At 39.7% G+C, this 22739-nt stretch overlaps 1 protein-coding gene across 3 annotated transcripts in view; it reads right to left on the bottom strand.

Moving 5' to 3' along the window:
* Window positions 1–22739, bottom strand: part of CAMTA1 (calmodulin binding transcription activator 1) — a 713455-nt gene that overhangs the window by 672927 nt on the left and 17789 nt on the right. The window lies entirely within an intron of this gene.

The raw sequence follows: 22739 nt of genomic DNA, 5'->3' as shown, positions 1-22739 counted from the left end.
AGGGCAAAGATATTATCCTAAATGAGGGAGAGGTGGACAGCGAGAGCTCAAGATCCCTAGTACCAAACCCAAATTGTAATTTGTGCCTGTAATGAACAAAACAGTTTCCTAGACAAAGGCAGCTCCAAGAGGCCCTAAACCCATTTCAGCATTCATTTAGCAGCTTCAGCTGTGTGCAATTAAAACTTCAGTATTAAATGTTAGAGAATAAAATAATGAGGCACTTAAAAAATAATCTGTGCTCCACTGGGCCATGCTCAGCACAGATTTCATCAGATCATTTGTAAGACAAAAATAGATTCCTATCAAAGTCACAGTCATTGTCCTAAGTTAGCTGACTGCTTTAAGTGTCAACACCTTTTCCTTTTTTTATACATAAAAACACGCTGGAGCTCTATGGTCAAATGATACTCACTCTTGACGTGAATTATTCCAATAGCATTAGATCATAACAGTGCCACTGGTGCCATAATTCTTATGCAGTCTTACTTGGAAGAAAACTTCACTGAAATCAATGTGATTTGTAAGCATGCTCCAACCTTCTAAAACTACCTGTTTCGGAAGAATCTGCAAGCTCAGTTCCTTTCAGATTTTAACATGTCACCTCTTCTGTGAAGTCTGACCCAGTGGCATGCCAAGAATGTTGCTGCTAAACATATTCCCTTGAAATTAAAACTGTAATATGGAGGACAAGCGATTGTCCATCCACTTCAGTTATGAGGACGAGAAGTAGTCATCTGAATCTGTGCTGATCACTTTATTTTGTCCAACAAATCTGCTGTCTAGTGATAGTAAATTCTTACATCAGATTTTAGTTAAGAATGGAGCGTTTGCATGTATCTGATGCCTTCCGGATGTTTTGGGCTGCAATTCAATGCAACTGGAACGTGGTGCTGTGCTGGCTAGGCCTGATGGGAGTTGTAGTCCAAAACATCCACAGGGCTCCAGATTGGTGAAGGCTGCACTATACCAACAACAATTTGAAGTGCAAGTCCCCAAAACACCAAGTAGGGACAAGTCAACCAGCAAGGCATGGGCATCATCATCAGGCAAAACAACAATTATGGAGTCTTCATAAAAGAAACAAATATTCTCCAGAACAGGAAAAAAGGAGAATTAACTTAGCTGAACAAAAATTAAAAGGTGCATCTTTACATACATTTAAATGGAACTGTACTTGCAAAGGAGGCTTGTGAAGTAAGGTGTGTAACAGACAGATAGATAGATTTAAAATTCAGCCCTATAATACTCTTATGATCTCAAAACTGCTAACATATGACTTGGGCAAGAAAAATGTTTTAAGAATATGCAAGCTTAAAACTTGCATATTATTATTTTAAAAAAAGAATGTTAGTTTATAAGTGCTCTAAACACATGGCTAGAAAACATACTGTATAAAAACATGCACACTGTTACACATCAAAAGAAAAACAATGAGAACTGCATATTTTTAAAACTGAAATGAATTTTAATACAGAAAATGAAACTAACATTTTACAACATTTACAGGTAAACATAATACTTATATTTAGAGAAATCAAAGAATGTTACAATTTAAGAAGGTGAAATGTTACAAGCTTGCACACCAAAAATCAAAAAATGAAAATTAAATTAAAAATGAAATGGTTACCAAGATAATGCAGGTCAAGGGATCAAAGGTGAAGGGTCACACATTATTAAAAAGAAATCCAAAATGGCGCTGCATCAAGATCTCTGCAAAACAAAGGAGCTACAGTAAGTAAAAAACTAAGTATGTTGCACAGATTCACATTTACTGAAATGAATCAAACACATTGCAATCAGTTACAAATCAACATTTACAGTCACCTTCACTTCAAAACATATTTCTATTACTTTTTTGGGGGGAGGGGCTCTGCACAGCCTTAGCAGTTAGTTTTGTAGTTGCTTATTTATTAAAATCCAATAAATAGAATGCATCACATATCCAGTGATGACTCAAGTAGCTTAATTTTTTAAATAAAAAAAGTTAAAACCACACTATGTTTTTGTCACAGTGATAGATGAAATGCATGAACAATTTATTTGGAAATAATATTGTTAACTGTACTGCAAAAAAAATGCTTCCCCCCATATATTTTTTTAAAGAAGCAGATTCCAATTTCAACCCAGTAATCCCACTATATTGACCTCAGTTGGACTATTGATCTGGCTGCTCTTGATTTAGCAAACATTATAAAAGCCAACACACATGTTTAAAGTTAGTACTTAAGTAGCTCTTTAACTCAATAAAAAGGTCTTCTAAAGTAAGTTTACTACTAAAGACATCTAAAGTGATTGAAATTCTTCTACACAAAGTGAATAATCTTTGATAAACATTCTAACACATCTCAGAGCAGTTCCCAAGTCATTCTGAAATAAGAATGTTATGTTGATTCTTCTCATTTTGCTAAATTTTATTCCCCACAAAAAGCAAGTTGTTAAGACTTAATATTTTTTCTTTTGCTGGGGAGGGGGGTGCGGTGGGGAGGACTCCTCAAGAGTTCAGCTGGTCTCATATGGTAAACAAACACTGCATAACTCTCAACCACCAAGCACAACACATCTTACTACTTTAAGTTCAATCTGTTGTTTTTTTTTAATGTACAGATTAACATTATATTAAAAGGCAGCATCCGAAAAACCTAGAGCTGCATTTAAAAAGCAAATGTTAGGGCTTCCTGGCTTATTGGTAATGTAAGATATTTGAATGGGGCAGAGAGGGTAAAAAGTATAAGTTCAGGACAACATGCCACAGGCTACAGACTTCTCAGAACTGAGACTGTACACAAAGTAATCTGATTACCAATACAAAAGGGAATGAATTTATATATTACATTATATCCCGTCTTTTCTCCAAAGAGCTCAAGACTGCACACATGGTCCCTCACTTTCCATTCTCTTCCTGCTCACCTCCTATTTTAACCTCACAACCAGCTAGGTTTGACTAGGAGACTATGACTGGCCCAAGATCACCCAGTGGGCATCATCAGTGAGTGGGGATTTGAACCATCTCCTCAGTCCCAGTCCGAACCACTACACCACACAGATTAAAGAGAGTTAAGTCTCAAATGGGGAAGAAACTCAATCACTTTCTTGTCATGGTAAGCACCCCACCCCTTTCGTGAGCACAACGAACCTCTACCTCCACACACACACCCCAAAAAATGGGGGTTGCCCCTGAAGTCACAATTCACTATAGAAGTACCTCAAGCTCCCAACCGCAAGTTTGGAAATGACTGTAGCTCAGCGATAGAGCTTCTGTTTTGCATAAATAAGATCTCAATCTTAATCCCCAGAATTGTCAGATAGGGCTGGGAAAGACCTCTCTGCCTGAAAGCCTGGAGAGCCCACTGCCAGTCAGTGTAGACAGTACTGAACTAGATGGACCAACATTCTGACTCATTATATATGTTTTTATAACACAACAAAGAAAATCCCCCCACCAAGGCTTGGAGCGGGCAGGGGGGAATTATCCCTGACCTCATGCTGCATGCTGACCACCAAAGTTCAGCAATGACATCAGAGACCAGTCCTTCATGTTGGGATGCAGCAAGGACACAGTGACCCACAAACAGGCAACCAGAAATTATGACAGCTGGTCTTAGATACAATGTACAGTGGTACCTCGGGTTTTACCTACAGTTCAGGTTACATACGCTTCAGGTTACAGACTCCGCTAACCCAGAAACTTAAGAACTTTGCTTCAGGATGAGAACAGAAATCGTGCAGCAGCGGCGCAGCAGCAGCAGGAGGCCCCAATAGTTAAAGTGGTCTTCAGGTTAAGAACAGTTTCAGGTTAAGAACAGACCTCCGGAACGAATTAAGTACTTAACCCGAGGTACCACTGTATTTGCATACTATTTCCACTAACCCCCTTGGGTGATGTCAGTGTGGCTGTTTGCTCCTGGTTTTCCATCTCAATCCCAAAACACAGTAGCCTGGGAAAGTAAGCACTAACAGGGCTAAGGCAAAGAGAAACGAATTCGTTAGTTTCTGCCACACAGCCAGTTACATGAAATGGTACCAGTTTAAGGACACCAACTGGTACCAGATTAAAAGGCTTTTGGCATTGATGTTTTAGAAGCATCACAAGTCAGTTTCCCAGATCCAGGCTCAGTTTAGATACAACTCTGAACAGCTGACCAACCATGGTTGGGAGGGGGAGCACCCCATAGTGACTCCTCAACCCATTCCTTTCTTGCAGGCATTAAATAAAACAAAAACCTTACTATTTCAAAGCCAAGTAGCATGCAATGTCTACACAAGCACACTACTCATAGTTTGCCCAAACTATGCTTTACAAATCTAATTGTGACCATTGTTGCAAACTATGGCTTGGTGCCAACTATAGTCAGGAAATGAATGGGCAAAAAGGTAGCACTTAGACATACTTTGCTCTGAGGCGAAAAGGAGAGGGGAAGATCTACGCAGAGAGGTGGCATGAAAGTCTGCAACATGATTAGGAAACTGGGCAGCACGACATCTGCACAGGACCTGAAAGCTGAGCCAGGGTTTTTAAGTTTCTCACTGCAATTCATGTATTGCTTTTTCTATCTTCATCCTACTCACATCCTCTACATCCAGCCGTTAACCCTGGAATTACTTGGGAAACACAGTGAGCCAAAATAAGAATATGTTCTGGGAATATGATCCTGCAGCAACCAACACACATGCACACAAACAAAAGCAGAGTCAGCCCAATCCTCTCCTTAAATTACTTTTATTATTAAAATCACTTGGAGGACTGGAAACTAATGTCTTAGTTCCTTGGGGCTGCTGCCTACAAAAAGAACAAAAGATAAACCCAACCCATCTCTCCCCTCCCCACTCAGCAATGCCACTGGAACAGGAAAATAAACCCTACATCATTTCATTTCTACCAGAATTCTCATCTCATATTGCATCTGTCATATGTATTCACTGCTGGGAGGCATGCACGCCATTTTAAATGTTACAGCAAGAATCAATATCCCATCACAATGTCAGTATGAGGCACACAATCCTTCAGAGGCACTGTTGTTTGTATTGTTCTAGTCTTTGAAAGGAGAGGGGGGAGGAAGAGCTAAGAAGCCTGATAACTAGTATATAAGCAAGGTGAAATCAGATTCATTTGAGTACCGTAAACACCGTATTTATTTGGGGAGGGGAGAAATGATCACATACTTCAGATAAAACAGTATGATTAAGTTGGCACCATTTCCTCAGTAACCCTAAGCCCAGTTCAAAGCCAAAGTATAACTTCTGGGATAAATCATTAAGAAAGTAACATGGGTAACTCCAGAATGAAGCAGCTGCATAGCTCCAAGAACAAGAGGCCTTGCAGAACTGAGCTGAAAAGCATCCCTAACTATTATAATAGAGCATTTAGATGACATTTCAGCAATACATTGTTTTTATCCAATCCTATCAAGAATCCTTCAAGGAGACAGAAATCCAGACCCCAGAACTAAACATTACATTCCATGTAACTAAATTCATGCTAAACTTAAAAAGGCATTTTTAACATTTCCCTATTTAAATCCAAGTAATAAAAAACACGTAAGCTACATAGGAAACACCACACGACTTAATCCAGGCAGCTAATGAAACAGCACCCAGTCTGAATTTATCTATATTAGTCCACAAACCACACTGAAAATTCATACCATACCTGATTAAAAATACTGTGTGTATCATTCCTGGAAAGGTCTACAACCTAAGAGATGGAAAATAGGCGGCAGACCTGCAGGCATCATGCAGCTGGTGTGTGATCATTACTTAAATTATGCAGAAAGGTGAAGCGATCTGGTTAAGGAATTACAACAATCAGAGTGCTTTGCAAACTCACTCACATCTCCAGTGCAGCATCTTCTACAGTTTGCCACAGAATCACATCCAACCCAATGCTTTGTTAAGGCAACAAACATAGTCAAGCTATACTGCACTGCCAGTAACAGCAAAAAATATGTATAAATTAATAGGGAACTGGCTTTGTGCACCCCACAGTAAACTTTGAGCCCCCTGAAAACACAACCCAAACTCTACCAGATACCACAGCCTCTTGTCCAAGCCGATACTTTGTTGGTGCACAAGACACTCAAATGCAGCACTCACTTGCTAAAAGTACCCAATACTGTATGCACAAACAGATTAATGAAGAAACTGACAGTAAGCTTTGAGTCACCCAAATCATACATATGTATACAATACACTGAGGGTGTACTTGATCATCTAGCCTGTGGTTGCATCAATGAGCCAAAATGTGTCTGCCAGAAAAATGGATTTGTGTGCATTGATATGTGCACAGTCCAAAACTGGCACTGGGTTCAGAAGATGGTGAACATCTAGCTGGTGAAGGGCTGGGTGATTATTGTGATGACTCATTTGAAGATGAATATCTTAAGGCCAAATTCACACAGGACAAATTAAATCTTTTGACAACTGAAACTGCAAGGTTTCTTGTGAAACTGCCACAAATGCGTTTAACATATGCCTACGTGGGGTGTTTCAGAACAAGTATATCAAAGCATACATAGAACATTTCTTTATTAATGTCTTAACATCTGAGCTACAAGGCAATGTCTAAGAACAACATGCACCCATTTTTTTAAGGAGCTTCAGAGTAAAACTGAAAGCCTTTTATAGTTCTTATAGAATCGACAACAAGTTTTTAACCTTCACTAAATTAAACTTTTCCTCCCTATCGCCCCAATGTAAGGTATAGGACATGGCTGATTGCCTTTTGACAAAAATTCATCTCCAAAACTTTGCAAAATATTGAATATTTTACATGTAAGGTTGCACTGAACTAAGTTTCACTCAGAATAGACCAATTGAAATTAGTGGACCTGAGTTAGGCATGTCCATTGATTTCAATTAGTCTCCTTAAAGTGACAACACTTGATACAACCCACAAAAAACTTGAATAAATAAAATGATTTGTGGGGATGGGGGGCACAATGATTAAAATTGTGCTTACACACAAAATCACATGAATGCCAGAAGTTTATTAGCTACTGAAGTATAGACCATTCCAGAAAACATGTTCAGCTTAATTCATAACATTATTCACATCGTGTGGTAAGAATTCAACCACTGCTGTGATGTGGCTCAAGGGTTACACATCACCATGTTTCTTCTTGTTTGTCAGAGTTCTGAACCATTGTAGATCATTGCAGCTTTCTGTTTCGACCTCTCACACTATAACAAAAATTAATTAACTAAATAGGGCCCAGTGTCAAACTTACATTAGGGGAGGGGGTCCCTAAACCATAATGGTTAGGGCAGAGTCAGTAGATAAACTAAGAACATATTCTGTCCTTATAGTTTCTGGTGGACAAAGATATCCAGGGGTGGGCTGACCAAGTGGGTGAGGAGAGTGATAAACACTTTCTTATTAAATGAGGTAGTGGTTAAGAACTTTGCTAACATAGTCCCTACTGAATCCCACCATATTCCAGGTAATCACTAATATTCCTTTTCCGAGCAAGGTGTTTGAAAATGTGGTAGTGACATCAGTCCACATTCTCCCAGATGAAATAGATTAAGGTCCTGTTATGGCTGTTCTTACCCAGTTGGTCAAACCACACTGGGAAGAGAACAGTAAGAGTGCCACCTGCTGGTTCTACTGGACCGTTCAATGGCATTTGATATCATTGAATAGGGCACCATTCTGGACCATCCAATTGGAATGGGAACTGGGTTTCAGCCCTTCCTGGACAGACAGTTCCAGAAGGCTGGGCTGGGGGATTCCTATTTGATAATTTGGCTGCTGGCAAACCCACTGGGTGAGATCATCTGGGGATGTGGAGTGTGGTGCAACTCATATGAGAATGGCACTCAACACCTTTTCTTTCCCATCAAACTCAAGTGTGGGTGATGAACATTTGAGTGGCACTTGGCTGGAACATTGCTGTGGGGGGGGGCGCTTCACTTTGATTGCATGCCCAGCAATAGAGCTTCCCACCCTTGCCTCATCTTTGACATCCTCCCTTTGTTGTGCTGTTTTTAAACCACTGAATTATTGTATTTGTCATCTCATCTTTATCTGTTGTAGACAATCTCTATTTTATTGTGTGATATATATATATATATATACATACACACACATATACTTTAAAAACCCATGAATTCCATTTTTATGGCAATATGAGTTACAAATATTTATGGTAAGTGTAAGTCATTTCACCATTATGTCTGCAAATGTAAAGACTGTGTCCTTTTCCATGAGAGGGGAGATGAAAAGGAATGTATGGGCCAAGTTTGCTCACTCTAAAGTGTGTAGAAACTGAACAGTTTGAAATTTTTAAAAAGATTTTCCTTGAAATCCAAACTACAAACTTGGGGTGGTATCCAACATTAGACCAACAGACAGTAGACCCACTGAATTTAACAGACCATGTCTATTAATTTAAATGGGTCTACTCTGAGTAGAACCAATGTTGAATACAACCCGTTGAAGTTAATACACTTGAGCTAGAACAACATCATTCTGTTTTTAAATTGTTGACTGAATACAAGATTTTTTAGAAGATTCATATTCACTTTTCTTGGCCCTAAAGCATTTATTACATTTTTTTCCAACACACAGAGGTATCTTGACTTCAGACAGCCATGTTCTTACCACACCCATGGAGAAGATTGGCCTTAAGCAGGTCCAGGGATACAAACCATTCCATAGTTGCCAGAGAGCCCATGGGCAGCCATGGCCAATAAAGTTTTGAGAGGTGGTAGTCTGCCCAGCAATGAACATACCCTGGATGGAGGGGATCCATCCTTCCCATTGCTTCAAATTTCTGGAAATAATTCCCAATATTTACTTATTTCTGAAAAAGTAATCACAAATTACCCATGATTCCATTCCTCCTGCAATAACCAAACATCTCAAAACATGCTAGCAAAAAAATAAACGCACACACAAAACCCTGGCAGAGATGCAGTAATTTGTTCAATTTTATCAAAGTGTTTATCCTGCTTATCTGGAGGGCAGAAGCAGCAATTAGCTGCTGCTGCATCACAAAACACTCAGCCTCTGGAAATCAGCATTCAAGGAAATGTTCTACAATATGTATTGCAGGTCCTGGTACTTCTACACAGCATTTTACAAAGAAACTATTTTCCAAAGTCGATTTAAGCATCTTTGTGCAAGGCACTAGAATAAAAGAGGCGGATGAACTGGCTCACTTATCAAATGAATTGGGAATGAAGAATATTACATTTTCTAAGTTGCTGAAATGCTGCCTTTTCAATCTCGCATTCTATGCTTCCAAGGGGGGTTATTTCACATGGAAAACAAAAGCAACATGAGAAGTAGCGGGGGTGGGGCATAGAGATGCCCAAATAGAAAAAGCCTATACAAGCAAATACTCAATAATTGATTTCAGTGAGAAAGGGTGGATGCTCTAAATATATTTCAGATACAGAATGCTGCACATAAAATGAGTGGCCACTGCTGAAAGTGAGAGAAAAGGAAAGAAGGAAGCAGAAATACTACCTGCTTACCATTACGTGCTCTAAATAGCACCTAGAGAAATACTAATGCTTATGGAATGGGCATGGGTCAGAGAGTGGCAAAGGAGAAGTTGGGACAGGTCCCCAGGGCAACAAGAGACAAGCTGGTGTACCTGGAAGCTGAAAAAATACTACCTGCATCCATAAAAGTATAAGAGGGTTGAATTACTCCTAAAGGAAGAGGCCACTGGAAAACGTGCAAAACTCAAGAATCATTTAATACAACCCTTGATGCTTCACATACAACCACTAGTCAGCACAAGATTCACTATTACATGCCTAGGGCAGGAGATGAATTTTAAAAAGGCAAACATACCTACTGATACAAGGAATTGGCATAGCATTAAAAAGGCTGCAGATAATCTTTCATTTACTGCCAGGGAGAGATTTGCAATGTATCAGATGCATACAGTGTTAGGGTGCTTTTTAGAATGTTTTTATTCGTATTTTTTCAAAATACAAACAATCAGCAAACAATGAAAAAAACGCTAATAGATGTATACGAAAGCGCAAATAAAGTATTTTGATATATTCATTTTTGTCAGGCTCTATACAATGCTAATCTGACCGAGCGTAGACCCGCTGAAATTCATGGCCATGACACACTTAGATGAATTCATCCCAATAGGTCTACTTAGTACTACTTAGTAGAATACAACCCTCCAATTTATGGCTACCCTCAAAACAGTTGGGAAGGCTGCAGCCCCAGGCACACCTACTAGAAAATCTCATTGAACTCAGTAGGTTACAGTCCTGAGGATAAAGGACACACATGTATTAAGTGCTGGGTGGAGGGAGCAGAAAGGAATAAGGAATACAGCAGCTTAGCTCTAAGAACACTAGCCACTTTTATGACCTTTGGCTGGTGTGGACCATTATTTACAACATAATGGCATTTGGAGAACAAAGTTCCTGACCTCTACAGTAGGAAGGCAGCACAGAAACTCCATGGGGGTGAGGGTGGGGGATTAGAGTGGTGGAAGGGAAGAGAAACGAAGACTTCAAAAGAGTCTTTGGTAGAGAATGTGGGGGAAGATGATGCAGCCCGCAAAACAAGGAGGGAGAAAATATAATGAGTGAAAAAATGTACAGCAGGAAATTAAGACTAAAGGAAGCTATGTTGGTGGACAGAAAGAAACTCCTTGGGGAAAATGGGCAGCATAAAAGACAGGTAGGGTGAAAGATACATGTGAAGCAAAGCAGGAGCTATATTCAGGCACCTGAAGAGCAAATTCACCTTCTTAGCAAGCATCTTTAAAGGCCTCCCTCCGAATTATTTATTTATTTATTCATGAGGCAGCTAACCTCTAGTTGTAGAAAGTCTCTTCACTGTTTCAGTACATTAATGACCTTCCCTTTCTAGAACTGAATAGGAATATAATAATGGGTAGAACGGTCAGATTCTGTGCTCTGACATTCAGAAGATAGGTCAATTTTCTAGCTGGCCTGTTCAGGAAAAGGTACATGAATTGGGGAGAGAGATGTCTAAAGCACCAGAGTTGTTCAACTATATTGTGGGACACATATATTATGCACAAAGTGCCATAAAAGATCATATGGGCACAATTAAAAGCTTGGTGGAGAAATTGTTGGAACCAAATAAATGGATATAACAGACTATAGCAATGCCAGCTGAAAAGAAGGGAGAAACCTGTTTAGAAGGATACCGTCAGGGAAACATACTGTTAAAGAGGTGCCATTCGGGACAGAGAACCCTATCCAAAGTGAGCAAAGGGGTAGTTTTACATGAATTTTAAGGTGCACACATACCAGACACACTCCACAGAAAACAAATCCTTCGCCCGTCAAAATTTAGGAAATATTCCCTGAAAAAATAGACACTTTATCCAAGTTCACAAAGCAATCCTGAAGCCAACTTGACTCTCTTAATGAACCCTGACTCTAATCAGTCCCAATCAACATGGCCATCGAAGTTGTGTTCCAAAACATCTAGAAGCCACCAAGTGGGCTATTGCACCATACAGTTCAACAGATACTGCAAAACCAAAATCATAGTTGAAAGTTTTCTGCACAGAATCCTATTGCTCAATAATTATTCTTTCCCGTCAACTTACTCAGAATGCAAGGCTACAATTTTAGAGTCTGTGGTGCAATCACCAGCAAGCTTTCTTATCACAACATATTTGACACAAACAAATGGCAGATACTGCTAGTGAAAGGACTGGCAGTGGATGACAATCAAATACCTATGCTTCCAGAGATCAATCACATTTTTATGTTATGTTGTTGTTGCTGTTATTGATATCATTGTTGTATCTTTATTTTTAGATCTTATGATTTACGTGGAAATTGTTTCCATTTGGTTGTGTACGTTTGATGTGTTTTATTTATTGTTTATGACTTCTGCTATGTTTGTAATTATGTAATTTTGTAGTTATGAAAATCTTGTCATGTTGTAAGCCGCCTTGAGCATAGTTGCAACTATGGAAATGTGACATACAAATAAAATTATGATGATGATGTTAATCAGTAGACACAAATATCTCTTCACTCTTCTATTCAACGTTTACAAGGATTTTAATGAACTGGAATAATGTAACAAAAAGGGGAAAAATCCCAACACACCACACACAAAAATCATATGTGTCCCTCAAAAGGTCTTGGTACTACAAAGTCACAAATTACTGGAAACCATGGGTATATGATATGGTGTCATTTTCCCAAGACTAAAGAGATGGTAGTAACCCATTAATGGGACACATATGGTATAGAAACCCAGTGAAATGAAGCAGTTGAAGCCTTGAGTCTCAAAAAAATAAAGGAGGACGTCCTTCGCAGCAGCTATGGAACAATGTTAATACAAATAGATAGGCCAGTTTCCACACACGCTCTCTCCCTCTCTCTCTCTGAGGCTATCCAGCCAGATCTACCAGTCAGTTATTTCTGAGTTCTATTCCAAAAACCCCAGGGCCACAGAAAAGAGAACCGAGGGGCATATTGTCACTGCAAATAGCAACTATGAACAGACAACCATCAGCCCAAAGCTGGAGTCCCAAATTTTTGTGTAAATTGTACTAAATTTACAATGCTGTGGGGCAGGAGTGTGCACACACGTGCACTTTATGGTGCCCTTGTTAATAACACTTTTTTCATGTACGTAAAGGCACAGTGTCCTGAACTTAATCATCTCTCACTTCTGAGTCCAGGCCACTGGCAAGTCTAAAATTAGTCTTCCAGTTTTCCCAGAAAGAGAAAGTGATGAAAGCCTATCACAGTAGACTGATTGGAAGATTTATTGGCCCCATCAGCTAAGGAATCTGCACTTCAAATGGTAACCTTGGCTACTTTTCGTAAACTATGCTATTAATTGGCTTTAAGCACAATAGAGGAGTCCATTAGGATCTGCCAGTCACTCCCTACTGCCCTTTCAATGAAAGGGCCCAGAAGTATTTCCAAAGTTGCTTAAGGGTTTGTTTGCTCACTTCAAACCCTGCCCTGCCTCCTGCTGGGTTAGGGGGAGATAATTCAGACATGGCCTGGCAGGTTTTTCCTCTCTCTTCTTCACCGACTCTGCATGGCACCAATCCCTTTTCACTGAAATAATGATGAACTGAAGGTCTGTCTAGAGGCATTTTTCATGGTTCCCAACAATATAGTTTCATCCCAAACTCCTCTGAAATATTCATTTATAACAATTAAGTAGTGTGCATTTCAAATTTATTCATTCGTTCAACAGCTCCTTTAAATATTTTTCAAAAACATTTAAAGATCTGCAGAAGTTGTAAATTATATGGGAACTGTAACTAAGTGATATTACCTATAGCTAAAATAATAATAATAATAATAAAAAAGACCGGAAAAAGCAGCAAAAAAGAAAGCTACTTCCATGCAGCAGTTTAAGGAAAACACAGCACTGCTTTGATCACCTTCTTTGGAAGCCCAACAGTTAGTACGATGTGTTTGTTTAAAAATCAGCCAGAATTATAACCTTTCAATCGTGTGAAATTACTGTGCCTACTCGGAACGTTTGCTAATTTGGTAAACATTAGCAGAAACATACAGCAGGGCAACATTAACAGCAAATTCTGCACTATGTAAATTTAACACAGCACGAAGAAATTTCAATTCTGCCTCAAGGTTCTTTTAAAGGCAAAATGTGGAGTAGCCAAGTCAGTTTTGCACAATGCAGGGGACGGAGTATGGGGTGGAGGGAGCTCATGGAGTGGGTACTAAATGACTCAGCAGAATTTCAGGAAAGAGGAGAAGAGCACCGCAGCCATGACTGAAACTGTCTGCTTTCATTACAGATGCACCTACTGCACCTCCACGCTGGACATATACACATAGTTGTCTGTTATGGGCAAGTCAACATCACATCAATATTCACAAGCATGACTCAAGCTTCACTGCACATCAAGGAATGACTTGCTATAACATCAGAGAGAGAACCTTCGCTTTTCTCAAAAGCAGAAATGTTTCTCAACAAAGCTGCCAGACATCAAATGCAGCATAAGTGAAATACATGAACAGGTGAACAAGCTCTCAAAATTTTATTTATTTATATTTTATTTTTAAAGGAATCTCCCTAATGCACCCATTTTCTGGATTATTTTATGTTGCCAATCGGCCACATATAAGCTGCTTCCAGCAGTGGAAAATCTCTTAAAATTAAACTCATTGGCTTATAAACAAAAAATGAGATAACCAGGTCAAAATACCTGAATTTTAAGGTCAAGAATTAGACATAATCTCTAAGGTGTTGCATACATGGCATTTATTATTGTGTAAACTATTAACTGTTAACCATCAAGTATGAACATTTACAGTCCTTGACATGCTGCAGAACGTTCCACTGAATAACTGCTAGCCTTTGCTTCTAGGAAGTTCTGACCATTTTGTCTTCAACTACCGTAAGTGATCTTGCTTTGTCTTATTGCATGTGTATAGAATCAAACAAAAATTTCACAACTGTCCCTCTGTCCCTACACAGATATAGAAGCTGAAGGCTCAAAGGCATGTGACCTGCATGACCTGAGTTTGGGACAACACTTCTAGTTTGCTCCTGGGTGACTTCAGCATTCACGTTGATTATCGCCCTGACCCAGCTGCTTCTTGGCCTCTTCTTTCTTCAGCTTTGGACAAACTCCTCATTGATTGCCTAGGGCACTCTTGAGTTTCTCTTCACCAGAAAACACTCAATCTCAAATGCTTCTGTAGTGAAATTCCCTCTGTCAGATTGATGCCTCATCTACTTCATCCACCTCCCCACATTTTTCCTCTTGCTCCTCCCAAGACCTCCAATCCACTGATCTTCTCCATCTGCTGTCTTTGCCTCCTTCTCAGACTCTGCAGTTTTCACTTTCAATTCATTCCATCCTGCCCACAGCTAGACATATCTGCCCACTTTTCCAGGAGACTACAAACTCCTCTCATTCCCAGCCCTGGCCCACTGCTGTCTCCATTCATGTTCTCACATGGCTGAAACCTCTGGAGGAGAACAAAAGATGTGGCCAATTTCATCCACAACCAATTCATCCTTGGACCTTCTCATCTGTTTTATGGTGTAGCCAAAAAAGACTACACCACCTCTTTAACCCACACCAGGAATTCTTGAAGCATCTTCTCCAACTTTGATACCCTCCTCAGTCCTGTCCCACCCTCGTCTCCCTTTATGCCCCAGCTCTCCATGATTCTGTCCTCAGCCAGTTCTCTTGCCTGTTCTTTCAATGTTTCCTCAAGGGAAAGCTCTTTCTCTGCTTTCCTGCTGTTTGTTGGGGGTCCCTTTATGTTTATTCTTACCATCCTGCTATTCTTTCCCTTCCTTAGGTATCCTCACTATATCCCAGAAGAGATTTCAGTATCAGCTATATGTTGATGACACCCAGATCCTGGTATTTACTGTAGTCTGAATTTATGAATATGTTCTCTACTAGACTAACAGTAAGTCTTAATATCCCCAAACCCAAATTGTAGGACTCTGTTGTCTTTTAATTAGCTATGCAAGGATTTGAACATAGTTCAACTCTACCTCTAAGCTTTGGCTGACATTTCAGGTGAAAGATGAGGTGTTCAGGGGTACAGTACTAGTTTGTGAGACTGAGGTTCACACATTCATTGACTGTGAAAACAGACCTACCCTCTTTGGCTAAATTGACTTAGGTAGGGTAAAAAATTACCCCTGCAGTTGGGATGAGCTTCAGAGGCATCCAAAGCTCAACCTTATCTCAGAAACAAAACCCTAGATTAGTGAAATACTGAGAACAGCAAAACACAGGATTTGAACCTATTACCTCAACAGTCCATTCCAAGCAAAAGTACTATGTTCAAGCTAGAGTGCTATGCTTTCAATGGCAGTCTGACCCTCATAATGTCTGCACAGCACTTTGTAATACAAAGGCTCAGGCCCAAGAGGAAAATGTATTTTGATGACCTCCTTATATAGGCTGCCAAAACATTACAAGCAACTTGCTTGACCACAAAGCACTCAACTCATTGCATTTACATTCCATACAAAGGACATCAGAGGATTGTTCACAACATATTTTTGTACTGTGTCCTAATAAGTTATCGCTACTTTCACATTTTGGGGGGTGGGACAACCCCAGCACATTCGGCCAAGTACAAATAGTTGATTTTGATACTACAGAATATAGCAAATTAGCTTCACTAAGATTTGTAGTCAAGCATGACAGCCTATTGCTTCTCTTTCCACTCACCAACCCTTCTATGTGAAAAATACTTTATTTACCCAACTCATTGAGGGGCAGTTGGAACACACCAGCGTTGGCACCATTTAAAAAAACCGACTGATGTTTCATAGCCAGCCTACCTTATAGGATAGCTTAGGGGGAGAAAGCCACTCTGCCAGTAGCTTTCTGTAACAGGGAGGTTGCTACTGATAAATACCTAAAGCTACTGTGACAGGCTGGCTGCAAGGTGCTCACAAACAGAAGAATTGCAGTAGGCAGATATTGACCTTCACTTGTGATTCTCTGTATTGCTGCAGAATTCTCCTCCTGAATTCCTCTGGGGTTCCTGATCTATCAGTATCTTGGCTCCTCGCACACAGTGGCGGCTGCATAGCTGCTTAGAAAGCAGAATGGCATTCACAGTCATCAGGGTGGGGGAGACTGGCACAGTAACTTTGGATTTAGATGCAACTGGCTTCATCAACCTGGATTCCTAGAAAAGCACATGCACTTTTGTTTTTTGGGGGGGGGGCACCGCCAAGATTTCTACACTATGCCAGATGTTTTGTCTTCATCCCTCCCATATACTCTTTTCTCTGGTGACAGCCGTAGCAAGGGAAATAACTTTCTCCTTTCTCCCTATGACCAGCACAAACAATTTACCAAAATATCAGACCGGGGACATTAAGCCTGAAATCTGCAAGTGTGAACGTTGCTACAAGACAGGGCAATGGAAAACTACAGAGAGACTTATAGGTCATAACTAAGATGCTCTCATGAAGGAAACTAAAAGGAGAAAATGAACTTGGCAGTCAAATGTTTCTCAGAATACCAAAGCTGTGTATTTTTACCAAAACATTTTCTATCATGTGCAGTACAAATTGGCGTGGTGTTCAGCCCACTGATAGGAGGGTGTCTTTTGTACTGCTGAACTAAAGATGTGCAAATGTGCCTGCTTACACGACCTATTCCTAAAACACATAAATCTGTGGCTTTGATGTTTCTTGGAGAACAGAGATTGCTACAGTACATTCCGTAACTCCAGCTCTAAACTTCACAACAGACAGCTGCGCCTGTGATTAACAGCAGGTAACCTCAGTTTCTGTCAATTTAATGAACTCTGCCAAGACAGAAAGGCACTGTGGAAGCCAAGAGGCATGAAGTCCCTGTGTAAAGAGATTTCGGAAACTTCACCAGGGAAGAGTTTGCTCTGTATAACTTCATGAGAGTAATTCCTTCCAATATAAAATAATGTGTGGACTACATTGCAAATAAAAACAATAATGTTGGGACCCAATTAAACTGACAGCTTCTGGCACTGACGTTCTGTATCTTTTTATCACAATGGCATTATATTATACAACACTTAGAGGGAGGAAACCATGAAGGCTGCCAGAATGGAATAGGCATCTGCTCATTCCAGTGAGGACAGGGAAAGCAACTTTGAAATCAACAGAGCTGGGCAGTATCCACCTTGCTTGCTGGTATCCACCTAAATATTGGCTGGGAGATCACTCCAAAACTTGTCTTGCTGCTCCCACAAAAAGGGCATTTCAGAAATGTTAGCATTTGGTTCCTGAAAAGGGTGAGCCTACATATTAAAAGTCTATGCACCCTGAAAGCTTGTTAGCCAACCTGGCCAGCACAGATTGTCCAACAACCACTGTAGATACTCTATTTCATGAACCAATCAAATCATCCAACGCTCTTGTAACTATCATTAACTATATTACAAGTTAACTATAGGTAAGGGTGAAGCCTAGTTTCCTGCAAACATTCCAAAAACCAAATCTCTTGCTGGTTACAATTAAGAAGAACATTGTGAACCTTGCAATTTACAGGGGTCAGGTTCCTGACTGATGTTGTCCTGTGAAACATGGCATCATTTTCACTTGCTACCAATACCATATTATTATTATTATTATTAACCACCCTATACCCGCAAGTCAAATAATTGGAGATATGGAAGGGATTCCCCAAGGGTCATCCAGTCCAACCCTCTGCAATGCAGGAATCTAAACTAAAGAATCCATGACAGATGGCCATCCAGCAGCAACATCATCTAGCCCACAGTTCACCAGCTTCTTTGCAAGAATATTGTGTGAGACTTTATCAAAAGCCTTACTGAAATCAAGATACACTACATCCATAACATTCCACTGATCCAACATGCTTGTAAGTCAAAAAGTAAATCAAATCAAAAATAAATAATAAAAAGTAATAAGATTAGTCTGGCATGACTTATTTTTAAGAAACCCATGCTGGCTCTTAGTATTCACTGCATACTTTTCTAAGTGCTAACAGACCAGCTAATAATGTGTTCTAGAACCTTTCCTGGTATTAATGTCAAGTTGACAGGTCACTAGTTATCTAGGTCTTCTCTTTTTCCATTTCTGAATTGGGACATTTGCCTACTTCAGGTTTGCAGGGACCTCACCTGTTCTCAAAGAATTCTCAAGGATATCAGTGAAATCAGTGAAACAGCCACTGCTGTCTTTTAATCATGCAAAGAATCCAAATTCCTCCAAATCTTACTTTGCTTACCCTTATCTGCCGAACCCTAAACGTTCTCCAGTAGCTGGCAAACACCTATGCTTGCACAGAGCTGCAGGGCCTCTACAAATACAATTGGATGCAAAGGAAAGTTTCAGCTAGTAAAGTGAAGGTATCTGGCCATTTCACTTTCCCCTCCTAGCTGGTGGCTACAAAACTGAAGCCTTGGCATTAGTGATAGGGGTTTCCCAGGATTTGATTTTATTTTATTGAAGATTGGGGTAATTTGCATCAGAATTTTTTTCTGATGCCCTAGGGTGATCTCATTTAGCATATCCGCTTTAGTTTAGTGAACAAAGCTTAAAAAGTGCCCCAAGTTAATCTTCTGTCCCAACACACCACAAGTATTTGACTTCAAATATATATATTCTCTCACATACTTACTAGGGATAATCACCTCAAAGACATTAAATATAGCTTTGAAACAGCTATGATTGCCTAATATTGTATTTGCTATTAACACTTATTCATTGTTACTTAATGAACTTATGCAATGGAAATTTTTCCATGGAAGAATAAACTTATGTCCCACATCATTGTTTACCACTACAGCTTTGATGGTCAAATGGGAATGGTTCCTTTCAACATCTTCTCCAGAGATGTGCATATATCGCAAGTTGCTTTAAGTACAATTTTTAACGAAAAGGCAGCATACAAATTAAATCAAAACTGAATCCAAAATTGAATCCAATCAAAACAGAAGCCAATCACAACTCCAAGAAAAAGACTGCATGTACAGACAAAAATCACACCGCGGTATGAACAAGTGTTAGGGAATCGCAAGAATGTGGTATGAGTAGTTTGTAATTTCAACCCCAAGTAACGGAGCGACCACCCTCTTCCTTTGCTGAAAAAGCCAGAGACGGCGCTGCCATATAAAAGCAGTATTAGCCTGAGTATAACAGGAATTCTTTAAAAGGCATATAAATTGATATGCATCATATACTGCTGGAGAAGTTAATTGGTAGCGAACTTAAGCAATGATGGCTGTACAAACCCTTAACTTTTATTCCCCCCAACCATCAAATGTATATTAGTCTGTCTCAACCACGTGAAGCCACAATGACATTATCAAACTAACTTCTGATATAATTTACCTTCTCCAATTTGAAAGGAAAAAAATGAACAAGTAGTGTTTTTTTCTGACAAGAACAGACACCATGACTTTTATTTTAAAAGAGACAGCATTTGGGCAACTGTGTATCTACATATTTCCAAACACTTTAAGTGAATCTCCACAAGCTAATAGCAAATCCCTCATCAGGAGGCTGTATACCTTTCCCATCACCCACAACTTCAGATGTTACTTTACTAAATGGAAGGTTTGAGATTATCCTTCCTCCAAGTTTCCCTCTTCCTTCCAGGACTTGATCTGAACCACCCTGTGCTACAGCTGTCCTGTCTATTTTACAGATAAGAAAATGTGCTCTATGGTCATAGAATCACAGAATCTTACGAGTTGGATCTAGTCCATAGAATGTAGTCCAACCCCCTGCAATGCAGGAATCTCAGCTAAAGCATCCATGACAGATGAACACCCAACCTCTTCTTAAAAACCTCCAAGGAAGGAGAGTCCACCACCTCTCGTGGGAGTCTGTTTCACTGCTGAATAGCTCTTACTGTCAGAAAGTTTATCTGAATATTTAGTTGGAATCTTCTTTCTTGCAACTTGAAGCCTCGTTCAACCCACATTTTACCAGCTTCCTCACAAGAATATCATGGGGCACTTTGTCAAAAGCCTTACTGAAATCAAGATAACACTATGTCCATGGCATTTCCCTGATCCACAAAGTTTGTAATTCCATCGAAAAAGGAAATCAGATTGGTCTGGCATGACTTATTTTTGGGAAACCCATGCTGGGTCTTAGTATTTACAGCATCCTTTTCTAAATGCTCACAGGCTGATTGTTGAATTAACTAGGACCTTCTCTTGTATCAATGTCAAGCTCACCGGCCGGTAGTTACCTAGGTCTTCCTTTTCCCCCTTTTTGAAGATGGGAACAACATTTGCCCACCTCCAGTCTGTAGGGACCTCACCTGTTCTCCAAGAATTCTCAAAGATAAAAGAGCAACTGCTCTTTTTTTGAGAAAGAGTGCAGTAAAAATGAAACTGCAGCTCTGAAGAACTTGAAACCATTTGCTTTAATCTCTCCATAAAGACGCATCTTCAACTTCAAGAGCACCATCTGCAAAGTCAACAATTTATTTCGTGCCTGATCATACAACTGTTTATGCTGCATAACTCAAAGAAGAACACACATTTGTGATCAACACTATTCTAAGAACAAAGCAAGTTGCTGCATAGGTCACAATTGCAATTTGTTCTATGGCTTACACAGAGAATGTGCCATCTTTCCCACACAACTGCTAATACAACTCCTGTCCACAGGCTCTTGGAGGCCTTCTCCAGCCTCCCAATAGAGGCTGTTCTGTCATCATGCCCCACCCTCCCGGAATGAATGGAAGCCATTCTTCAAACCGATTGACATGGACCATGCTGTATCTCAGAGCTACAGCTGGCAATGTATCTGGGCACCTTTTGTTTCTATGATTATTCCAAACATACTCGCACTCTTTAAAAAGGATTTTTTCAGAAATCTTTAACCTGCAAGAGCATTTCTGTATCTTACTCGGGGGTGGGGGGTCCTCATTGGTATCCTGTATGGATGACAGTAAGATCAGCCCTTACATTAGGGACAGGGAGGCTATGACCCTTCAGATGTTGTTGGTCTACAACACCCACTATGCCATGCTGGCTGATGCTCATGTGGGGAAAGAGTCCAACAACATCGAGGACCACAGGCCCATTCCCATCCCTGCCCTATATCTATCTAACTGTACTGAGGTACTATTGTTGCTTCTCACTCAGCTGCTTCTTGCCTAAACCCAAACAGGAATTCAAATCTCCAGTCTATGTAGCAGTTCTAGGCCTAAGGAATCAACATATCATGAATAACTAATCTGTGGCAGCCAGTCCCACATGTTTTTATGAATGGCACTTGGCTATTTTCATATCCTTCAAAGCAGAAATGGAAAAGACCAGAGATTTGGTTAAAATCAGAGAAAATGCTTTTGAGAAAGACCAAAAGATATTGGCCCACAGGCTTGATACTCCCTTTAGAAGGAATTGAGTTTTCTCTTTCTTACTTATCCGCTAAAAGCTGCAGAACTTTCTAATTATATTCAAAATGGTTTGCAAACAACATCAAGAGTACTACGTGGAAAAGCTTTACTAATTACAGAGACAGAGTCCAATTGTGCATGGCTGCAAGACAAATAGCCAAGTAAAGCTACAACAAAGCCAACAGAAGTTATCACCTAAGATGTCAGAACTCAGGAATCACAAAAAGCTTTTTTTAAAAATCCATGAAATACTAAACAAGTTACCAAAGGTAAACAGTGGGAAATCAAGGATAATATAACTTTGCCATCAACACTTTTTCCCACTTGTGAAGGTGCATGTTCTACACCACAGATACAATCCTGTCAAAGGTAAGTAAATCCCATTGACTGTGCACATGCTTAAAATTTTCCACTAAAATAAATGGAATGTTAAGAGCATTGAACTTAAGCTAGATGGTGCCCCCAATTTATGATGAAACCTTCTGAAATAAGTTACCAGATAAAGGTATTGAAGCAACTCTGACAACTAGCAAGTTAACTATCAAATATACATTTCCCTCACAGATTGTTAGTTGCATATATTCACAACTACTTACAAGCCACTTATTCTTGACAAACCTATACATTTCTACAAGCTGCAAGTAGAACCTTTGCAGTGTGACTGCTTAAACGCAGTGCTCAGCCCAAAGTTACACCAAAATACTTGATATGCAAGGAACAATCCAAACAAAGATTATGCTCTTTAAAGACCCACCCATTTCATCAGCAGAGATTTAAGCCTGTGCTTAGCTCTGTAGAAGTCAACAAAGAACTTAGAAGAGTTCACATCTCTTCACATATTTTTGCATTATAACAAACCACACTTGACCACTATATCTTGGAATTTAAAAGGTTTGATTTTTAAAAATTGACATGAGAATGCTA

Source organism: Podarcis pityusensis, assembly GCF_964106645.2.
Source record: "Podarcis pityusensis genome assembly, chromosome: 8".
NCBI classification, from domain to species: Eukaryota; Metazoa; Chordata; class Lepidosauria; order Squamata; family Lacertidae; genus Podarcis; species Podarcis pityusensis.
This window is presented reverse-complemented; position numbering and strand designations above follow the sequence as displayed.